Here is a 12500-nt window from a genome sequence, read left to right as displayed (position 1 = left end):
GTGGTATGTGGGTAGGGGTTAGGTTAGAGTGGTATGTGGGTAGGAATTAGAGTGGTATGTGGGTAGGGATTAGATTAGAGTGGTATGTGGGTAGGGGTTAGAGTGGTATGTGGGTAGGGGTTAGATTAGAGTGGTATGTGGGTAGGGGTTAGATTAGAGTGGTATGTGGGTAGGGAGATTAGAGTGGTATGTGGGTGGGGGTTAGATTAGAGTGGTATGTGGGTAGGGTTTAGATTAGAGTGGTATGTGGGTAGGTTTAGATTAGAGTGGTATGTGGGTAGGGGTTAGATTAGAGTGGTATGTGGGTAGGGTTTAGATTAGAGTGGTATGTGGTAGGGATTTAGATTAGAGTGGTATGTGGGTAGGGATAAGATTAGATTTATGTGGTTAGGGATTAGATTAGATGGTATGTGGGTAGGGATTAGATTAGAGTGGTATGTGGGTAGGGTTTAGATTAGAGTGGTATGTGGGTAGGGATAGATTAGATTTATGTGAGTAGGGATTAGATTAGAGTGGTATATGGGTAGAGATTAGAGTGGTATATGGGTAGAGATTAGAGTTGTATATGGGTAGAGATTAGAGTGGTATGGGGTAGGGATTAGATTAGAGTGGTATATGGGTAGAGATTAGAGTGGTATGTGGGTAGAGAATAGAGAGGTGTGGGGTAGGGATTAGATTAGAGTGGTCTGTTGGTAGAGATTAGAGTGGTATGTGGGTAGGGATTAGATAAGAGTGGTATGTGGGTAGGGTTTAGATTAGAGTGGTATGTGGGTATGGTTTAGATTAGAGTGGTATGTGGGTATGGGGTTAGATTAGAGTGGTATGTGGGTAGGTTTAGATTAGAGTGGTATGTGGGTAGGGTTTAGATAAGAGTGGTATATGGGTAGGGTTTAGATTAGAGTGGTATGTGGGTAGGGTTTAGATTAGAGTGGTATGTGGGTAGGGTTTAGATTAGAGTGGTATGTGGGTAGGGATTAGATTAGAGTGGTATGTGGGTAGGGTTTAGATTAGAGTGGTATGTGGGTATGGTTTAGGTTAGAGTGGTATGTGGGTAGGTTTTAGATTAGAGTGGTATGTGGGTATGGTTTAGGTTAGAGTGGTATGTGGGTAGAGATTAGATTCAACTGGTATGTGGGTAGAGGTTAGATTAGAGTGGTATCTGGTAGGGGTTAGATTAGAGTGTTATGTGGGTAGGATTTGGATTCGAGTGGTATCTGGGTAGAGGTTAGATTAGAGTGGTATGTGGGTAGGTATTAGAGTGGTGTGTGGGTAGGGGTTAGATTAGAGTGGTATGTGGGTAGAGATTAGATTATCTGGGTAAGATTTAGATTAGAGTGGTATGTGGGTAGAGATTAGAGTGGTATCTGGGTAAAATTTAGATTAGAGTGGTATGTGGGTAGGGTTTAGATTAGAGTGGTATCTGGGTAGAGGTTAGATTAGAATGGTGTCTGGGTAGGGGTTAGATTAGAGTGGTATGTGGGTAGGGTTTAGATTAGAGTGGTATGTGGGTAGGTTTTAGATTAGAGTGGTATGTGGGTAGGGGTTAGAATAGAGTGGTATGTGGGTAGGTTTTAGATTAGAGTGGTATGTGGGTAGGTTTTAGATTAGAGTGGTATGTGGGTAGGTTTTAGATTAGAGTGGTATGTGGGTAGGGTTTAGAGTGGTATGTGGGTAGGGGTTAGATTAGAGTGGTATGTGGGTAGAGATTAGAGTGGTATCTGGGTAGGATTTAGATTAGTTTATGTGGGTAGGGTTTAGATTAGGTGGTATCTGGGAGGGTTAGATTTGAGTGGTATGTGGGTAGAGATTAGAGTGGTATTCGGGTAGGGTTTAGGTTAGGGTAGTGGTATGTGGGTAGAGATTAGATTGGTATCTGGGTAGGGATTAGGTTAGAGTGGTATGTGTGTAGAGATTAGAGTGGTATTTGGGTAGGGATTAGGTTAGAGTGGTATCTGGGTAGGTCTGCCAGGTCTCTGACCATTTCCCTGTAACTACAGGACTAAGCAGTAATGCATCTCTGACGCTCCGTGTCTCATCCTGGTATCTAATACATAATACATCTATATATCCACTCAGCAGTAATACATCTATATACCCACTCAGCAGTAAAACATCTATATACCCACTCAGCAGTAAAACATCTATATACCCACTCAGCATTAAAACATCTATATATCCACTCAGCAGTAAAACATCTATATACCCACTCAGCAGTAATACATCTATATACCCACTCAGCATTAAAACATCTATATACCCACTCAGCAGTAATACATCTATATACCCACTCAGCAGTAATACATCTATATACCCACTCAGCAGTAATACATCTATATACCCACTCAGCATTAAAACATCTATATACCCACTCAGCAGTAATACATCTATATACCCACTCAGCAGTAATACATCTATATACCCACTCAGCAGTAAAACATCTATATACCCACTCACCATTAAAACATCTATATACCCACTCAGCATTAAAACATCTATATACCCACTCAGCATTAAAACATCTATATACCCACTCAGCAGTAATACATTTATATACCCACTCAGCAGTAATACATTTATATACCCACTCAGCAGTAATACACCTATATACCCACTCAGCAGTATATACCCACTCAGCAGTAATACATCTATATACCCACTCAGCAGTAATACATCTATATACCCACTCAGCAGTATATACCCACTCAGCAGTAATACATCTATATACCCACTCAGCATTAAAACATCTATATATCCACTCAGCAGTAATACATCTATATACCCACTCAGCAGTAATACATCTATATACCCACTCAGCAGTAATACATCTATATACCCACTCAGCAGTAAAACATCTATATACCCACTCAGCAGTAATACATCTATATACCCACTCAGCAGTAAAACATCTATATACCCACTCAGCAGTAATACATCTATATACCCACTCAGCAGTATACATCTATATACCCACTCAGCAGTAAAACATCTATATACCCACTCAGCAGTATATACCCACTCAGCAGTTAAACATCTATATACCCACTCAGCAGTAATACACCTATATACCCACTCAGCAGTAATACATCTATATACCCACTCAGCAGTAATACATCTATATACCCACTCAGCAGTATATACCCACTCAGCAGTAAAACATCTATATACCCACTCAGCAGTAATACATCTATATACCCACTCAGCAGTTATACATCTATATACCCACTCAGCAGTAAAACATCTATATACCCACTCAGCAGTAATACATCTATATACCCACTCAGCAGTAAAACATCTATATACCCACTCAGCAGTAAAACATCTATATACCCACTCAGCAGTAAAACATCTATATACCCACTCAGCAGTAATACATCTATATACCCACTCAGCAGTAAAACATCTATATACCCACTCAGCAGTAATACATCTATATACCCACTCAGCAGTAATACATCTATATACCCACTCAGCAGTATATACCCACTCAGCAGTAATACATCTATATACCCACTCAGCAGTATATACCCACTCAGCAGTAATACATCTATATACCCACTCAGCAGTAAAACATCTATATATCCACTCAGCAGTAAAACATCTATATACCCACTCAGCAGTAAAACATCTATATACCCACTCAGCAGTATATACCCACTCAGCATTAAAACATCTATATACCCACTCAGCAGTAAAACATCTATATATCCACTCAGCAGTAAAACATCTATATACCCATTCAGCAGTATATACCCACTCAGCATTAAAACATCTATATACCCACTCAGCAGTAAAACATCTATATATCCACTCAGCAGTAAAACATCTATATACCCACTCAGCAGTGTATACCCACTCAGCAGTAAAACATCTATATACCCACTCAGCAGTATATACCCACTTAGCAGTAAAACATCTATATACCCACTCAGCAGTAATACATCTATATACCCACTCAGCAGTAAAACATCTATATATCCACTCAGCAGTAAAACATCTATATACCCACTCAGCAGTAAAACATCTATATACCCACTCAGCAGTAAAACATCTATATACCCACTCAGCAGTAATACATCTATATACCCACTCAGCAGTAAAACATCTATATACCCACTCAGCAGTATATACCCACTCAGTAGTAACACATCTATATACCCACTCAGCAGTAAAACATCTATATACCCACTCAGTAGTAATACATCTTTATATCCACTCAGCAGTAAAACATCTATATACCCACTCAGCAGTAATACATCTATATACCCACTCAGCATTAAAACATCTATATACCCACTCAGCAGTAATACATCTATATACCCACTCAGCAGTAATACATCTATATACCCACTCAGCAGTATATACCCACTCAGCAGTAATACATCTATATATCCACTCAGCAGTAAAACATCTATATACCCACTCAGCAGTAATACATCTATATATCCACTCAGCAGTAAAACATCTATATACCCACTCAGCAGTAATACATCTATATACCCACTCAGCATTAAAACATCTATATACCCACTCAGCAGTAAACATCTATATACCCACTCAGCAGTAATACATCTATATACCCACTCAGCAGTAAAACATCTATATACCCACTCAGCAGTATATACCCACTCAGCAGTAATACATCTATATACCCACTCAGCAGTAATACATCTATATACCCACTCAGCAGTAATACATCTATATACCCACTCAGCAGTAATACATCTATATATCCACTCAGCAGTAAAACATCTATATACCCACTCAGCAGTATATACCCACTCAGCAGTAATACATCTATATATCCACTCAGCAGTAAAACATCCATATACCCACTCAGCAGTTATACATCTATATACCCACTCAGCAGTAATACATCTATATACCCACTCAGCAGTAATACATCTATATACCCATTCAGCAGTAAAACATCTATATACCCACTCAGCAGTAAAACATCTATATACCCACTCAGCATTAAAACATCTATATACCCACTCAGCAGTAATACATTTATATACCCATTCAGCAGTAATACATTTATATACCCACTCAGCAGTAAAACATCTATATACCCACTCAGCAGTAACCCACTCAGCAGTAAAACATCTATATACCCACTCAGCAGTAAAACATCTATATACCCACTCAGCAGTATATACCCACTCAGCAGTAATACATCTATATACCCACTCAGCAGTAAAACATCTATATATCCCACTCAGCAGTAAAACATCTATATACCCACTCAGCAGTAATACATCTATATACCCACTCAGCATTAAAACATCTATATATCCACTCAGCAGTAAACATCTATATACCCACTCAGCAGTAATACATCTATATACCCACTCAGCAGTAATACATCTATATACCCACTCAGCAGTAAAACATCTATATACCCACTCAGCAGTAAAACATCTATATACCCACTCAGCAGTAAAACATCTATATACCCACTCAGCAGTAAAACATCTATATACCCACTCAGCAGTAAAACATCTATATACCCACTCAGCAGTAATACATCTATATACCCACTCAGCAGTATATACCCACTCAGCAGTATATACCCACTCAGCAGTAATACATCTATATACCCACTCAGCAGTATATACCCACTCAGCAGTAATACATCTATATACCCACTCAGCAGTAAAACATCTATATACCCACTCAGCAGTAATACATCTATATACCCACTCAGCAGTAAAACATCTATATACCCACTCAGCAGTAATACATCTACCCACTCAGCAGTAAAACATCTATATACCCACTCAGCAGTAATACATCTATATACCCACTCAGCAGTAATACATCTATATACCCACTCAGCAGTATATACCCACTCAGCAGTAATACATCTATATACCCACTCAGCAGTATATACCCACTCAGCAGTAATACATCTATATACCCACTCAGCAGTAAAACATCTATATATCCACTCAGCAGTAAAACATCTATATACCCACTCAGCAGTAAAACATCTATATACCCACTCAGCAGTAATACCCACAGCATCATCTATATACCCACTCAGCAGTAAAACATCTATATATCCCACTCAGCAGTAAAACATCTATATACCCACTCAGCAGTATATACCCACTCAGCATTAAAACATCTATATACCCACTCAGCAGTAAAACATCTATATATCCACTCAGCAGTAAAACATCTATATACCCATTCAGCAGTGTATACCCACTCAGCAGTAAAACATCTATATACCCACTCAGCAGTATATACCCACTCAGCAGTAAAACATCTATATACCCACTCAGCAGTAATACATCTATATACCCACTCAGCAGTAAAACATCTATATACCACTCAGCAGTAAAACATCTATATACCCACTCAGCAGTAAAACATCTATATACCCACTCAGCAGTAAAACATCTATATACCCACTCAGCAGTAATACATCTATATACCCACTCAGCAGTAAAACATCTATATACCCACTCAGCAGTATATACCCACTCAGTAGTAACATCTATATACCCACTCAGCAGTAAAACATCTATATACCCACTCAGCAGTAATACATCTATATACCCACTCAGCAGTAAAACATCTATATACCCACTCAGCAGTAATACATCTATATACCCACTCAGCATTAAAACATCTATATACCCACTCAGCAGTAATACATCTATATACCCACTCAGCAGTAATACATCTATATACCCACTCAGCAGTATATACCCACTCAGCAGTAATACATCTATATATCCACTCAGCAGTAAAACATCTATATACCCACTCAGCAGTAATACATCTATATACCACTCAGCAGTAAAACATCTATATACCCACTCAGCAGTAATACATCTATATACCCACTCAGCATTAAAACATCTATATACCCACTCAGCAGTAAAACATCTATATACCCACTCAGCAGTAATACATCTATATACCCACTCAGCAGTAAAACATCTATATACCCACTCAGCAGTAATACATCTATATACCCACTCAGCAGTAATACATCTATATACCCACTCAGCAGTAATACATCTATATACCCACTCAGCAGTAATACATCTATATACCCACTCAGCAGTAATACATCTATATATCCACTCAGCAGTAAAACATCTATATACCCACTCAGCAGTAATACATCTATATACCCACTCAGCAGTAATACATCTATATACCCACTCAGCAGTAAAACATCTATATATACCCACTCAGCAGTAATACATCTATATACCCACTCAGCAGTTATACATCTATATACCCACTCAGCAGTAATACATCTATATACCCACTCAGCAGTAAAACATCTATATACCCACTCAGCAGTAAAACATCTATATACCCACTCAGCAGTAAAACATCTATATACCCACTCAGCAGTAAAACATCTATATACCCACTCAGCAGTAATACATCTATATACCCACTCAGCAGTAAAACATCTATATACCCACCAGCAGTATATACCCACTCAGCAGTAAAACATCTATATACCCACTCAGCAGTAAAACATCTATATACCCACTCAGCAGTATATACCCACTCAGCAGTAATACATCTATATACCCACTCAGCATTAAAACATCTATATATCCACTCAGCAGTAAAACATCTATATACCCACTCAGCAGTAATACATCTATATACCCACTCAGCAGTAAAACATCTATATATCCACTCAGCAGTAAAACATCTATATACCCACTCAGCAGTAATACATCTATATACCCACTCAGCAGTAATACATCTATATACCCACTCAGCAGTAAAACATCTATATACCCACTCAGCAGTAAAACATCTATATACCCACTCAGCAGTAAACATCTATATACCCACTCAGCAGTAAACATCTATATACCCACTCAGCAGTAAAACATCTATATACCCACTCAGCAGTAAAACATCTATATACCCACTCAGCAGTAATACATCTATATACCCACTCAGCAGTATATACCCACTCAGTATATACCCACTCAGCAGTAATACATCTATATACCCACTCAGCAGTATATACCCACTCAGCAGTAATACATCTATATACCCACTCAGCAGTAAAACATCTATATACCCACTCAGCAGTAATACATCTATATACCCACTCAGCAGTAATACATCTATATACCCACTCAGCAGTAATACATCTATATACCCACTCAGCAGTATATACCCACTCAGCAGTAATACATCTATATACCCACTCAGCAGTATATACCCACTCAGCAGTAATACATCTATATACCCACTCAGCAGTAAAACATCTATATACCCACTCAGCAGTAATACATCTATATACCCACTCAGCAGTAAAACATCTATATACCCACTCAGCAGTAAAATCTATGTACCCACTCAGCATTAAAACATCTATATACCCACTCAGCAGTAAAACATCTATATACCCACTCAGCAGTATACATCTATATACCCACTCAGCAGTAAAACATCTATATACCCACTCAGCAGTAAAACATCTATATACCCACTCAGCAGTATATTCCCACTCAGCAGTAAAACATCTCTAATGGTCCAGGGCTCATCATGCAGTCTGTGTCACCCTGGTCTCTATATACCCACTCAGCAGTAAAACATCTCTGATGGTCCAGGGCTCATCATGCAGTCTGTGTCACCCTGGTCTCTATATACCCACTCAGCAGTAAAACATCTCTGATGGTCCAGGGCTCATCATGCAGTCTGTGTCACCCTGGTCTCTATATACCCACTCAGCAGTAAAACATCTCTGATGGTCCAGGGCTCATCATGCAGTCTGTGTCACCCTGGTCTCTATATACCCACTCAGCAGTAAAACATCTCTGATGGTCCAGGGCTCATCATGCAGTCTGTGTCACCCTGGTCTCTATATTCCCACTCAGTTCTTCAGCCGTTCGCTATCGTTTTCCTCCCTAACAGAAACCTAATCCATTCAGGGGAATGCTCTACAGTGTCAGGAGGGGGTTACTGAGAGATCGCCTGTTATTGAGGAGGAGCATTTAGCCTCTTCCTCAGTTGGCAGAGCTCCAAGTCCTATCAGCTTCCTGTCAGGGATCCCTGTGTGTGTGTGTGTGTGTGTGTGTGTGTGTGTGTGTGTGTGTGTGTGTGTGTGTGTGTGTGTGTGTGTGTGTGTGTGTGTGTGTGTGTGTGAACGATCCAGCCACCCTCATCTCCTTCTACAGTGTAATAGACCCTCTCATCTCCTTCTACAGTGTAATATACCCTCATCTCCTTCTACAGTGTAATATACCCTCATCTCCTTCTACAGTGTAATAGACCCTCATCTCCTTCTACAGTGTAATAGACCATTATCTCCTTCTACAGTGTAATAGACCCTCATCTCCTTCTACAGTGTAATAGACCATTATCTCCTTCTACAGTGTAATAGACCCTCTCATCTCCTTCTACAGTGTAATAGACCCTCATCTCCTTCTACAGTGTAATAGACCATTATCTCCTTCTACAGTGTAATAGACCATTATCTCCTTCTACAGTGTAATAGACCCTCATCTCCTTCTACAGTGTAATAGACCATTATCTCCTTCTACAGTGTAATAGACCATTATCTCCTTCTACAGTGTAATAGACCCTCATCTCCTTCTACAGTGTAATAGACCATTATCTCCTTCTACAGTGTAATAGACCCTCTCATCTCCTTCTACAGTGTAATAGACCATTATCTCCTTCTACAGTGTAATAGACCATTATCTCCTTCTACAGTGTAATAGACCCTCATCTCCTTCTACAGTGTAATAGACCCTCTTCTCCTTCTACAGTGTAATAGACCCTCATCTCCTTCTACAGTGTAATAGACCCTTTCATCTCCTTCTACAGTAATAGACCCTCATCTCCTTCTACAGTGTAATAGACCCTCATCTCCTTCTACAGTGTAATAGACCCTCATCTCCTTCTACAGTGTAATAGACCCTCATCTCCTTCTACAGTGTAATAGACCATTATCTCCTTCTACAGTGTAATAGACCCTCATCTCCTTCTACAGTGTAATAGACCATTATCTCCTTCTACAGTGTAATAGACCATCATCTCCTTCTACAGTGTAATAGACCATTATCTCCTTCTACAGTGTAATAGACCATCATCTCCTTCTACAGTGTAATAGACCCTCTCATCTCCTTCTACAGTGTAATAGACCATTATCTCCTTCTACAGTGTAATAGACCATTATCTCCTTCTACAGTGTAATAGACCCTTATCTCCTTCTACAGTGTAATAGACCATTATCTCCTTCTACAGTGTAATAGACCCTCATCTCCTTCTACAGTGTAATAGACCCTCTCATCTCCTTCTACAGTGTAATAGACCCTCATCTCCTTCTACAGTGTAATAGACCATTATCTCCTTCTACAGTGTAATAGACCCTCATCTCCTTCTACAGTGTAATAGACCATTATCTCCTTCTACAGTGTAATAGACCCTCTCATCTCCTTCTACAGTGTAATAGACCCTCATCTCCTTCTACAGTGTAATAGACCATTATCTCCTTCTACAGTGTAATAGACCATTATCTCCTTCTACAGTGTAATAGACCATTATCTCCTTCTACAGTGTAATAGACCATTATCTCCTTCTACAGTGTAATAGACCCTCTCATCTCCTTCTACAGTGTAATAGACCCTCTCATCTCCTTCTACAGTGTAATAGACCATTATCTCCTTCTACAGTGTAATAGACCCTTTCATCTCCTTCTACAGTGTAATAGACCCTCATCTCCTTCTACAGTGTAATAGACCCTCATCTCCTTCTACAGTGTAATAGACCATTATCTCCTTCTACAGTGTAATAGACCCTCTCATCTCCTTCTACAGTGTAATAGACCCTCATCTCCTTCTACAGTGTAATAGACCATTATCTCCTTCTACAGTGTAATAGACCATTATCTCCTTCTACAGTGTAATAGACCCTCATCTCCTTCTACATCCATTATCTCCTTCTACAGTGTAATAGACCCTCATCTCCTTCTACAGTGTAATAGACCCTCATCTCCTTCTACAGTGTAATAGACCCTTATCTCCTTCTACAGTGTAATAGACCATTATCTCCTTCTACAGTGTAATAGACCATTATCTCCTTCTACAGTGTAATAGACCCTCATCTCCTTCTACAGTGTAATAGACCATCATCTCCTTCTACAGTGTAATAGACCATCATCTCCTTCTACAGTGTAATAGACCCTCATCTCCTTCTACAGTGTAATAGACCCTCTCATCTCCTTCTACAGTGTAATAGACCCTCTCATCTCCTTCTACAGTGTAATAGACCCTCATCTCCTTCTACAGTGTAATAGACCATTATCTCCTTCTACAGTGTAATAGACCCTCATCTCCTTCTACAGTGTAATAGACCCTCATCTCCTTCTACAGTGTAATAGACCCTCATCTCCTTCTACAGTGTAATAGACCATATCTCCTTCTACAGTGTAATAGACCCTCATCTCCTTCTACAGTGTAATAGACCCTTATCTCCTTCTACAGTGTAATAGACCCTTTCATCTCCTTCTACAGTAATAGACCCTCATCTCCTTCTACAGTGTAATAGACCCTCTCTTAAGCACCAATTCATGAGTATCCTGAAGGAATGCTGAACAGGGTGAGGGGCTCTATAAAGTCCTATATTTCAAGAGTATCCTGAAGGAATGCTGAACAGGGTGAGGGGCTCTTTAAATTCCTATATTTCAAGAGTATCCTGAACGAATGCTGAACAGGGTGAGGGGCTCTATAAAGTCCTATATTTCAAGAGTATCCTGAACGAATGCTGAACAGGGTGAGGGGCTCTATAAAGTCCTATATTTCAAGAGTATCCTGAACGAATGCTGAACAGGGTGAGGGGCTCTATAAAGTCCTATATTTCATGAGTATCCTGAACGAATGCTGAACAGGGTGAGGGGCTCTATAAAGTCCTATATTTCAAGAGTATCCTGAACGAATGCTGAACAGGGTGAGGGGCTCTTTAAATTCCTCTTATTAGATATATATTTATTATAGGTGTAATGTAGTGTCTGTATTGTAGATATATATTTATAATAGGTGGAATGTAGTGTCTGTATTGTAGATATATATTTATTATAGGTGTAATGTAGTGTCTGTATTGTAGATATGCTTTATTATAGGTGGAATGTAGTGTCTGTATTGTAGATATATATTTATAATAGGTGTAATGTAGTGTCTGTATTGTAGATATGCTTTATTATAGGTGTAATGTAGTGTCTGTATTGTAGATATATATTTATTATAGGTGGAATGTAGTGTCTGTATTGTAGATATGTATTTATTATAGGGGAATGTAGTGTCTGTATTGTAGATATATATGTATTATAGGTGGAATGTAGTGTCTGTATTGTAGATATATATTTATTATAGGTGTAATGTAGTGTCTGTATTGTAGATATGTATTTATTATAGGTGGAATGTAGTGTCTGTATTGTAGATATATATGTATTATAGGTGGAATGTAGTGTCTGTATTGTAGATATATATTTATTATAGGTG

The 12500-nt window shown here is 39.0% G+C and overlaps 1 protein-coding gene across 1 annotated transcript in view; it reads left to right on the top strand.

The window, feature by feature from the left end:
• Nucleotides 1-12500, top strand: part of LOC121844697 (ryanodine receptor 2-like) — a gene marked incomplete at its 3' end in the record, with an annotated part of 132737 nt that overhangs the window by 118005 nt on the left and 2232 nt on the right. The window lies entirely within an intron of this gene.

This window comes from Oncorhynchus tshawytscha, unplaced genomic scaffold, assembly GCF_018296145.1.
Source record: "Oncorhynchus tshawytscha isolate Ot180627B unplaced genomic scaffold, Otsh_v2.0 Un_scaffold_16528_pilon_pilon, whole genome shotgun sequence".
In the NCBI taxonomy this organism is placed as follows: domain Eukaryota; kingdom Metazoa; phylum Chordata; class Actinopteri; order Salmoniformes; family Salmonidae; genus Oncorhynchus; species Oncorhynchus tshawytscha.
This window is presented reverse-complemented; position numbering and strand designations above follow the sequence as displayed.